At 45.4% G+C, this 9,992-nt stretch overlaps 1 pseudogene across 1 annotated transcript; it reads right to left on the bottom strand.

Annotated features, from left to right (window-relative positions):
• Positions 1-2,872: 2,872 nt before the first annotated feature.
• On the bottom strand, positions 2,873-6,625 carry LOC144109888 (uncharacterized; annotated as a pseudogene). The gene is made up of 5 exons (XR_013309637.1): positions 6,342-6,625; positions 5,322-5,498; positions 4,842-5,119; positions 3,856-4,517; positions 2,873-3,325 (listed from the first exon to the last, which is right to left on the bottom strand). The product of XR_013309637.1 is annotated as an uncharacterized LOC144109888 (transcript).
• Between the last annotated feature and the right edge of the window lie 3,367 nt (positions 6,626-9,992).

A 9,992-nucleotide genomic window follows, 5' to 3' on the forward strand; every position in this document is an offset into this window, starting at 1 on the left:
TGGCACCACAAATTTAATGATTGCAGGCATCTATTTAGTTCAATCTGATCTTCAGCGCAGGCTACACGCTACTTATACAGCAATCATGACTAATTATGCCATGGAAATGACTGCTCTTGTTTTTACCTGCCCACATTTTGACGTGATCTCATTGCAGTCATTTTCATCCCCGCAGGGGGGCGCCTGCAGCTTGCAGGCGTCGCGACGGTGAGTGGCGACATCGCGGGTTCCCGAGCATCCGCAGGGACATCCCCAAAAGGGGATGATGGTGAACTGTGCATCACCACGGACCCGAGCACCCGCGCCTCGCCGTGCGTGGCATCGCCGTGTCCGGGGAAAAGTGGATCCTGGTGGTTGAGCCGATGCCGAGCATTTGGACCTTTATGGCCCCTCGGCGGAGGCAACACACCACTTTGACCTCAGCTTCCTGTAGACGGCACCTCCGGCCTGACCCGACCGGGGAAAATCGGCAGTCGCCTTTTCCTGTCCTGCCCTCCATCTTTCACTTTCCCATCTCTTTCTTACAACTATCCTGTCCCCTCCTCCTTTCTCGGTTTTTTCACTTTTCATAGGCGGCGAGGGTTAACCATGTGTGGCTGACAACCCTGTGTTATGCCGTATTAGGTTATAGTGGCGGTGTATAGCTGGTGTGTGCAGGGCTTTTTAAAGGCGCCTGTCCCATCCCCATGTTGGGCTCCGTGGTGGGCGGCTAGCACCGCTGCCGAACACCAAACTTTTTTTATGGCTCCCTCCTTTAAAAACCTGATCGCTCTCATAAAAGAGTGCGGACCGAAGATATATCTATTCAATGCTTCAGGAAAACGAAGGAATCATTTCCAAAATTTCATGTCCTCCATAGTGAGGAAAAAGAAAAATCTGCAAGAACTATGTCCCCATTCTTAGTCTCAAAATGTCTGGCTGATGCCATCGGTCCAGGCTACAAACTGTCAAAAATGCCCAATGGTTTCGTTTCAACAGGATGGAATTTCAACACTTTTTTAAAATATAGCATTGCAGCACATGCCTCTAATGGTACTGGGGTTTGTGAACCGAGTTTCGTTACTTTTATCCGTATATCATTCAATAAGTTGCAGGGGAGATACTCAGCAAACTAGAAACTTGGTAGGCTACGGTAATCTGAGTATTTGCAGTGTCTAGTAGGAAGGTGATTGTGAACTGTTTTAGATGGGTCTGATCCTACACCCAGATCAGCCTTGGCTATGTGGCAGCCCTGACGGCATGTTCCGCCTGTCCGGACAGACTTATCTTCTGGAGATCAAGTGTCCTTACAAATGTAAAGAAAATATGTTCAGCGCCTCAGGAGAGAGCATCCTAGAATACATCCAGGGGACTGGCAGCGACCGAAGACTGAAGATGACGCACCGTTATTACAGCCAAGTGCAGATATTGCTGTACTTACTGAATGTAAAAAATGCTTTTTTTGTTTATCCCAGCAAAGAAAATGTTATTGTTGAGGTAAACAGGGATGACAGTTTTCTTCAAGAGGCAATACCAGCCCTTGAACAATTTTATTTTGATTTTCTTCTGCAAGCTGCAGCAAAATAAAGAACAGGTTCACAGAGATTTGTATGTACTATCAGACTTTGGCCCCAAATGCAATGGGAGAAAACATTTCATGTTTCCATCTTTTATTGCACACAATAAGCAAATGTTAATATCCCAACAGTACATAGGGTGGTAATGAAGTTGAAAATGTCAGAAAAATAAGGGATCTAACAATTGTGATCACTGTTTACCAGCTCTGTTGCTTCATGCATGCACAACACTGAAAGCTGCCTAACTAAAAACACAAGCTCATTTCAAAAGCGTTTGAATGCATCATTTGAGAAGACCAACGATTGTGCTTTTCAGAACAGGCAAAAAGGCAACTTGCAGCAGGAGAAGAAATAAGTTAAATATGAATATTTATATTCAATATAAATAGATCATACAAGTATGTCACCGAAAAAATCTACAAAACTAATGCACAGGTACAAACTTACAAGAAAACAAAAATGTCATAAACTTCACTACAAAAAGTGATCATTGCTTGCTCACGCAAGCAATGCATTTGTTAGAAAGTCTGAAGCAAAATGGCTCAGTTCAGTACATAATTGCACAACAGCGATGGCATCAGAAAACCTAAAATTTCATGGAGAAATTAGACCATAAAACTGGAAAATATATCTTCACTTGCACAGAAGATCCACTGACAGGTAAAGTCAGGTGACAATGCATTATTCGCAAATGCTCCCAGTACATTGATGAGTATCTGTTTCTCTACACCAAACTATGGCAAATAGCTCAAGCCAGTCTCATAATTTTATGCACACAAAAACGGGTCATACCCACAGTACAGCATCACACATCCACTTGCAATTCTGAACTCAATCTCACGTGCTTAAACTCATGCAGGTCATAAACACCCTGTCAGATAAGTTTCGGACCCAAACGTCATTAAAGTCCTAACATGCATTGAAACAGCCCCTATACAGTCCACAAAAACTGGTTAGTGCATGTGTGATATCGGAACACATTGAAGAGCCCTAATAAAATAAATATGATAATTCGGAGCCCACCGCTGCAGTGTTTCTCATGTCCAACTTTTAAACAAAAAATGCAAATACTCTTAATGAACAGGAGCATGCCCAAACAATTAACAATCCAGAATTAGTATCCATGGCACAGAGACAAGAAGATGGGATTCTTGAGAACACAGAACAAACTGATCAAGGTTTGGATGTGTCGGTCCACCAGCTCATATTCTTACAAAAGATAATGTCGAAATTTCCGGCAGCCCAGAAAAAGACAATTCTCTTGTTGAAACAATGGCTGATGGACTCGGACTTGCCATAACCTTTGTTTCAAGTTATCAAAGGCGAGGCCAATGTAGTGGATGGTTCAGGATGAAGACATGACAGATGACTGTGGCTCCTCTGCATTTAATTATTGGGAGCTGGAGGTTAGCTAGCACACAGCAGACATGGAAGACATCAGTCATAGGAGGGATGAGCTCAATTGGCACCTTGTTGTTTAGGACATTATATATTTTAATCCTCTGAATCATCCTTTCAACATGAATCCTCACTTGAGCAATATTATCAAGTGTCCCTAACCTCTTCTGGTGTTAAGTGAGATCCATGAAGAAATGGGGGCATAACCAGAACAGCATTTTGGTTGCCTAGAAGTGTTCGAATGCCTGGGAATCCCTTGTCGGCAAGAACTGTATCTCCAGCTTGAACAATGTCTAGAAAACCAGATTCAACTGTTATGTGTGCATCAAATACCCTACCGCCGTAAGCTTTTGAGCAAAAGCATATCCCTCCTGGTGTTATGCACACCAAAAACTTAAGTGTGTATGCCCCTTTGTAATTTGAGTACGGACTTGCCATAACCTTTGTTTCAAGTTATCAAGGGCGAGGCTAATGTAGTGGATGGTTCAGGATGAAGACATGACAGATGACTGTGGCTCCTCTTTGCATTTAATTATTGGGAGCTGGAGGTTAGCTAGCACACAGCAGACATGGAAGACATCAGTCATACAAAGCATGAGCTCTGTTGGCACCTTGTTGTTTAAGACATTATATATTTTAATCCTCTGAATCATCCTTTCAACATGAATCCTCACTTGAGCAATATTGTAAGTGTCCCTAACCTCTTCTGGTGCGAACTGAGATCCATGAAGAAAATGGGGGCATAAGCAGGACAGCATTTTGGATGCCTAGAAGTGTTCGAATGCCTGGGAATCGCTTGTCGGCAAGAACTGTATCCCCAGCTTGAACAATGTCTAGAAAACCAGAATCAACTGTTATGTGTGCATCAGATACCCTACCGCGTAAGCTTTCAAGCAAAAACATATCATCCCTCCTGGTGTTATGCACACCAGAAACTTAAGTGTGTATGCCCCTTTGTAATTTGAGTACAGGACTCGTTCTTGCTGCGCTGTTGATGGCTGCTCAGTACGTATTTCCGTGCAGTCAATAATCATTGTGCATCCGGGATAATGCACCCTGAAACTGTCTGGCGTTGTAGCCTCAATCGCTCGTGATGGGGGCCGAAAAATGCATTTCTTAGTTGCCACAGAGAGCGTCTTCAGAACACTTTTTAACTGCCGCGATGCGGATGTTTCACTCACAGAAAAAAGAACATCCAGTGAAGAGTAGCTGATGGTAAGCTTCAAGTTCATAAGAAATAAAAGAAGTCTATTTTAAGCTGTGACATCACATTTTCTTTCCGATGAAGGTGGCAGTATGCTTAGAAGCAATGCGAAGACTACTTTGCTAACACTACAAAGATCTTGTAACGCATTTGCTGACTCAGCAATGCTCTCATAGCCAGAGAAGTAGCTAGTTCTGTGGTCAGGTCCACAGTGCTTGCTAGTAACCTCTGGCTGGTGCTGTACACTGCTGTCGCATGTCTCGAGGTGTGTTACTTGAGTTGATGCACCTGATTCATCGATGAGGCACATGAACACTAAAATTTTTTCTGCACAAGCTTGCATCTCCAGTTTGGGTTTGCTGTAAAAAATGGCAATAAGAAAGAATATATACATGCTAGCTTACAATGGGAACGTTATTCTCATTAGTCATAATGTGGTGCAAGTTATCGATAATAAATAAGCATCTCAATACTCCCCCAACCAGAAAAGCGCTGTCACGTGTGTGTTTAAAGTGTTACTCTGAAAGGCTAGGAGAAGGGAATGGGCAGTAATAGCGCAACACTGCTAACTTGTTGCCTATGCTACACAGGGGTGCATAGCTCAACACTGTGTAATACAGAAGCACAATTTTAGTTTCCTGTACAAATCCAACTTCAGTTCCCTAAAATTTTTAGAAGCTTACCATGGATTTTTCTGTAATCCGAAGTTCAGCAGCAACAGTGTACAGTAGATCCAAGCCCTCCAATAACCTCCCCTCACGCAACTCGTCTGGACCAGTTGCTTCAACACCTGTGGCAAAGCTGCTAGTGGCATTGGCTCCTGCTGCCTAAGCTGTGTTGGCAAAAGTTGATCCGAGGCCATCAGATGATGCGGCAGCAAATGGTGATGCAGTGGCAACAGGCAATTCATTCAGGGGCAGCAGGAGGGGCAGATGACGACACAGAGTGCCGCTGTTTCCACCTGCACATTAAACTGAAGCTTTAATTCCACTAAATCTTACTTGCAGGCACACATGGCTTTTGTTTTGGTACACGCATACATTCAGATTTCCTGGTAGAGACCAACCGCTTTACGGTGAGGCTAAATAAAAGGAGACATGCATCCAATATCCCAAGCTTTCGCAGCAAACTAGAGCCAAGTGGCACACCAGAGACAAGCTTACCTGTTAAATCTAGCCAGCTGGGCGGAAGGCGAAGTGGAACGTTTTTTGTTCACTGTTGGAAAAATTTTAGGTACATAGCTAGAGTGGCTTTCAATTGTTCCTTTTTCGCCATTCACAAAGTGCTTGGAGCACACCCTGGAATCTCTATTTGGCTGCCAGCTTGAGGAGTCCCCAGAACTGAAACGAGTAAAACGCAAGTTTTAACATCAAGCTACTGCAACAGATATGGCTGAGTCAACCATCGAAAGGGTAATTATTAAAGCAGGAATATACGCTACGCATAGAAATTATTTATCTAGGTATTACAGACCTCACACAGTGTACACACAGTTTTCTTCCCTGCTTGAATGCGGGAACAATTTTTCAGTTTAAAGAACGGAGAGCAGATTACGCACTAAAGCAACAGTTAGCGATAATTCGCATGAGTGAACAGCAAAAGTGGACACTAAAGGCGCCTGACAGCGCAGGGCACTGGGCGTCTTTTTAGTGCGTAAGCACTAATTCGATGGGTACCGACCCACAGCAAAATCGGCCGTGTTGTCTGCTCGCAGCTGTCCTAGCGCGAGCGCTCCGTCCCGCTCATCGTCGTCTTCTACGTGGTACAAATCCGTGCTTTCGCACTGATTCAGATGTAGTAAAAGTTCTCTGCAGTTTTGCCCGCCAACGTCAACCACCCATCGCCGCGAAGAGCATGTAGTATCAAGAAAAATTAAGGAGCACCAAAACGGAGGACGGCTTCTTTCGTACTACTTGCGGTGAACATATCTGCGAGTAGTTCGGTCGTCATTCTCAGAAAACAATTACGCGCCACAAACGACGAAGCACAGTGCGTCGCGAACTCGTGCCAAATGTCATGGTGCAGTCTCTTTATTTCGTCAGGAAGATATGCCGCATCGTGCAAACTACCCGTACCCTAACAAAGAAAATTGTTACCCGACTGAGCCAACTGAATAATGAACCTCGTCTTTGGCTACTTTGTAACATGCAGAAATTACCATTCACAAATAGAAATTCACTTACTTGACTCGTCGCACAGCGGTAATCCATTTCTGCCTTCGTGTTTTCTCCCAAGGCTTTGACGGAAAGCTGTACCGCTTCACGCCCGGCGTCCCTTCGCGACTGTGACAGTCTTTGATGGAGCAATACCTGCGCCCACTTCTCTTCTTCGCAGCTTTGGCAGGAGAGCGATGGCACAATTCAGATGATGCCATCGGGCCCTCAACTGCAGAAACAGGCGCACCTATTCCAGACGCGAAAGACGCGGAGAGAAAAGCCCAGAAATCCCACGCTAAGCAACGGCAGCCATGAAAGGCCCGTGCACGGCAACGCCTTCGTGCTTCGTGTATGGGCTGCCAGAGGGCGCGGCCTGTTCAGTCAAACTGCATTGCAGGGTGCCTATTCAGGTGAGGAAGATGCACGTGTTCTTGGCGCCATTTGTTTGTGTCGGTGCATGCACGAAAAAAGTGTGAGCTTGTGTACAAACGCGAGTAGGCTTGCGTTAGAGCGCTCGCGTAGCGTTTACTGCATGCACGAAAGAAATGTAAGCTTGTGTACAAACGCGCGTAGGCTTGCGTTTGAACGCTCGCGTAATGTTCTGCGGAGGAAAAGGGAGCGAAATTTTAAAGCAGGCAGTGGTTTCACAGCAACAGATTAAATCACTTCAACGTACCTACATAAACGACGGAGGTATGACGGTCGAGTCACCAACATAGCAGATTTGAAGCTTCACCTTTCCTCCCGCAGCGTAGCGTTCTTGACAAGTCGGCCCACGTCCATACATACCAGTGCATTGCAAATTATATCGCTGGGTAAAGTAAGGAACAAGCACAACAAATGCAGGACTTCCTGCTTTATTCAAACGACGCTGTTCGCATGCACAACCATTGAGTCTGCCACCAGAACAGCAGCAGAAGCGCAGGGTGTATTAGAAAAAAAAATAGGCTGGCAAATGCAAATGAAGGGGAAACATTATGCACCTCAATGCTTGTGCTTATCTGCAGTGTATTGCTCTCTCCTCTGTAATTTTTAATGCACAGCTTGGAGCAACAGTGCACCTCTTCTTTCCGCTTTGGCAAACATGCATTATTTTCGAGGGTGAGAACTCGGACACAATGGAGCTACAAGCTTGCGCATATGTTCCTCTTGCTAGGAAATATTTCCCGCAACTGGCGAAATGATGGTCTTTTCTTTGTGTGAACAGCTGACGAAAACGTATTGTCCACTAAAAAGCCATCAGTGCTCACTCTGCACTCTTAATAAAGGAGTATGGCTACTTTCTGCATGATATGTATATTGTATGTGCAGGTTACTAATACAAATACGAAACTTATTTTGAGGCAGAAGCCTTGCTTGCTCTATTGAGCGAAAACTTGTGTGTGTTAAAGTTCAATGGTAACCATAAAAGATGGCGAAATCATGCAACCTGGCATGTAGCCGTTAAATTAATGATTGGCGGGGGGAGGTTGCTCGAGAGGGACAACCTGCTGTTGAGTTGAGGAAAGCCGGACCAGCGACCGGTTTATTGCCCGGGCAGGCGAACATTGCCCAGAACGAGCTCGCGCAGCTCGCACAGCGTGCATCACGTGATCGCGCAGCCAGGCGCGTTCTCGCTCTAGCCCTATGCAGTGGCTACACTACTGCCTACAACACCTGTATCGCACAAATTCCACCGGTGGCAGTATCTGCCATCCCATGGTAGTGGCTTGTGAAGCGCTACCTGGATTGCACAAATTCTTCCTTTGGCAGCACCTGCTATCCCAGGGCACTAGGGCACCACTTAACTGCTGTACTACTGTGCTAGCCGTGGCATGAGGACTCCTAGGAAAGTAGACTAATTCTGCATATATGGGCGTTAACCCACTAGCTATCGCATCATACCCTTATAATGGCGCCGAGCATGGGCTGTGGTACGGCGGCGACTGTCTTCAAGAGGTTAGCGTGCAGGTCACAAGGGATGCAGCAGTGTTTTGGTGGTGGCTGCGTAGAGCCATGCAGATGTACAATTGCCGGCTGCATGGAATCTGATTACATCACGCTGTTCACTAACAGTCTTAAGTGTGTGCGTCTTTTTAATGTTGGAGCGTTGAAGGTCCCATTGTCAAGAAAGTGGGGTGTCGGTGTTGTTGGCATTGTAAGCGAAAAATCACGAGTACGACTCCGGAAAGTAGTCCCCAGGGAGCAAGCTAGGAGGCAGGTGGCCAGCCTACGTCGCGCGACTTTTGGAAAGTAGTCCCCAGGGAGCAAGCTAGGAGGCAGGTAGCCAGCCTACGTCACGTGACTTTGTGGCATCCTCAAAGCCTGCCTGCCCATTGCAAACTGCTCACCTTTGCAGGTGGCAGCTAAATGAACGATTGGTATTTGAGAAGAGGCCTGTGTCATTTAAGACCTGCAGCTGGGAGCAGCTGCCATTGCAGGACAGTGGTGAATTGCTTATCCGCTGCACACTACACTAGTTGGGGTATGAGGACTCTAAGGGATCCATGAGTGTAAAGTAGAGAATGACCTTTTGCATGCATGGAAATTAATTCACTATGCTATCGTGTCATACCCTTAAGCTGGAGTTTTTTCCCCTCCGATTTTTTTCACTGTAATTTGAAACTGCAGCCTTTGTGAAACTTATTTATTGTGTACAGTATTGTATCTGTCAATACAGCATTTGCTAGCCGGGGGTAGCGCACAGTTGCGTCGTACCAATAGTCCATGACTTCAACACCTTTACTTAGGGGGGCTTGCTTCACTTCCAGTAAGTACAGAGTAGATCACGCTTGGATAGAGCGCTCGAGCGGTGTGCTGCGAAGCAAATAAAGTTAAATCTTATCGCAGCTGCTCTGCTGAGGGTAGGGCGCTGGTGCGTGTGCGTTTCACATGTATATTAGGCTGATCTTAAGCACAAGTATTATCAGTGAATGTCAATACCTACTTTATAATTTCGCTTTATTTCCACCGGGCTGCACCGCTCGAGCGCTGTAGACAAGTGTGATCGACTCTTTACTCGTTAAACTGCTTGAAAAAAAGTGTGCATCGGTCATGGAAATCAAAAGAGCTCGATATTGATCAGATGACTGACTCAGCAAGCGCTTCTGAAGTGGATCCAGTATGGCTGCCAACTTCCATAATGGTAAATGGTTTCCTTCTTCTGTCGGCCGCCCCTCTTTGTCGCGCCAACTTAAGGGCATTGTAGTTCAAAAATCGGGTAAATTGCGTTTCATCCGATCTTATAAGAACATCTTTGAGGTGTAAAAATTTTAAATAGGGTAAAGTCAGGTTTTACCTAAAAACAAAAAAACCCTATGTACTCAGGGTGCCTAGTGCCTCCATACTTAAAGACGCTTAGCTACTGCCCTCAGCCTCCCCTGATGAAGGAGCCGAGTCGGCTTCGAAACGTTGGGTTAAAGATAAAATTTTGATTGGAGTTGTGCAGTTTATTATGTCTTCAAACCCAACCAGACAGGCAAATCTGTCAAAATGTTTAGTTCTCAATCTAGTTTAAGTACCATGACCCCTCTGTCCTTCCCAAAAAATATGCTCTTACCTGATCCTCACCATCTGATTTCCCCCTTTGCATTACTCTTAAGGCTTTCTTCACTTGCTCTTTTGTTACTGGTGGTATGTCACAGTGCTGTCCGCTACTGCCTCTCATTATTAACGTCCTGATTGCATTGGCTACTCTAT

Source organism: Amblyomma americanum, chromosome 11, assembly GCF_052857255.1.
Source record: "Amblyomma americanum isolate KBUSLIRL-KWMA chromosome 11, ASM5285725v1, whole genome shotgun sequence".
Classification (NCBI taxonomy): Eukaryota; Metazoa; Arthropoda; class Arachnida; order Ixodida; family Ixodidae; genus Amblyomma; species Amblyomma americanum.